This window comes from Eurypyga helias, unplaced genomic scaffold (assembly GCF_000690775.1).
Source record: "Eurypyga helias isolate BGI_N326 unplaced genomic scaffold, ASM69077v1 scaffold13036, whole genome shotgun sequence".
In the NCBI taxonomy this organism is placed as follows: domain Eukaryota; kingdom Metazoa; phylum Chordata; class Aves; order Eurypygiformes; family Eurypygidae; genus Eurypyga; species Eurypyga helias.
Window position 1 is genome coordinate 42,192 of NW_010256058.1, and position 1,925 is coordinate 44,116.

The following is a 1,925-nucleotide window of genomic DNA, read 5'->3' on the forward strand; positions in this document are numbered from 1 at the left end:
CATTCTAGTGAACAGAAAACAAAATTCATGTTATAATCAAGGCAGTTCAACAGTGGATGGAATATTTCTCAGTATCACTTAAGTCTAGTTTTGTGTTTCCTATGTACAGCATACATCTGATAAGTCTGTGGATGGATGAAAAAGAGCAGACTTGGGAGGCAGAAGACAGCAAAGGATGGAAGGGAGAAGAAACTGAGCATGCAAGGTCAACAAACAGGAAAAAAAGGTAAGCTGTTTCATTAGGGGTAAAAGGAATCTGGCTGTTTATACTGTAAAGGATGTCAAGTATATGATCAAAGTTTGCACAGATCATCCTTTTATGGTAGGTGATTGTGAAGCAAGAATGACAAGAACACCTGTATCCATTGTTTCATAAATTCAGACAATAACACGAACTTGCTGACAGTGGTTTAAGATTTCAGTTCTTTCCCCCAGGCTCAAAGAAAAAGAAGTGAGGAAAAGGGGAAAAAAAAAAAAAAGAAAAGAAATGCACCAGATACCTTGTTAGGGGACCACAAAGCACTTCATTCATCTAAGTTACAGAGAGCATTCAGGGAAATGAGCTGTTTGTGTGTTTTGTTTGGGTTTTTTTGTTTGTTTGTTTGTTTGAAAATGCTGCATTTTATTGTGTGAAACTGTAGTTCTTTCAGAAAGAAAATGAAAGTGATGACCTTATTTAAATAGATGGGGGGGGGGGGGGAATCTACTGCAGCTGCTTTGGCCGTTAAATATAGTTATTGGCTGAAACCACCAGGATCTGAAATCCAAGAGTGCCAAGCATGACTCCTCTCATACCTAGCAAATGCTATAAACTGATGAAGTGGTAGAAATTGCGACTGGCAGTTTTGTAGTTCAAGAAAATAACTACACCATTAAACAGGAAAGTTTCAAGTCTTTGCAAAAAGTAGAAAATAAGTTAAGCCACAAAGCATGAATGTAAATTACAATTTTCCCAAAGTTGGGGGTTGAAGAAAAGAGGAGAAGCAGCTTTTGCCCACTCCAAAAAGGAAAAATCACCCACAGAGTTTGAGTTGTCCCTGGTCACAGGACAACTGTGAGGCTTCAACTTCCCCCTTTTGAGTCGAAGACAGTAACTCTCTGCCCTCCCCCCATCAATATTCCAATGACTTATCTTGTTATGAGCACTAAAAAAAGCTGACATGCTGATATAAATGCAGTAATTATTCACTTCTCAGGATCACGCCCTTTTAACACGTCTCAAACAAATGCAGCATAAATAGTGTTATTCCAAAATAATCCGTGTTGCAATTAACTTTTGAACAACACTAAGTAAGTTTGAAAAAGAGCCCTCTGAGCTTCACTCTTCTGGTGTCTTCTTGGTTTCTTCAGGTAGAATTGCTACTGGAATTAAAGACGCAGCATATTTGTTTAATAAAACCCCCTTTGTATGTATGTAAATAACTACCACGGTACAAGTACTCCAGGATTTGCCATGGGTGTGCCTGGTCATTTAACAGCCAAGGATGGACAGTGCTCTCATCCTTTCTTTTCTCTCTGCCATATAAAACACAATTTCACTTAACACCAGCTGCTAAGTCTCAGGAACAATTTAGTAATTAATATTTTATTTAAAAAATAAATCTAATACAAGCCCTCTATTTCCACAGAGGAGAACTGTACAAGTTTCTGCAGATTCTACACCTTATTCTCCCAGAAGCTTTCTCACAAAACTATAGCTGTGATATTGCTCTGTAGAACTTCCTTTCATGGCAGTGAAGTTCAAGATACCTGAAAACTTCATTCTGTTATTCTTACTATTTTTATGACACAATTCACGTCTTTCTAGATATTGCTCACACAGCAGAACTTTCAAGTTCAGAGAATTCAAAGTAGATGCTTTCTGTTTACAAGAAATACAAGTTAAATACTACCAAGCTTTTGTCTGTTATACTACTAACAGAATG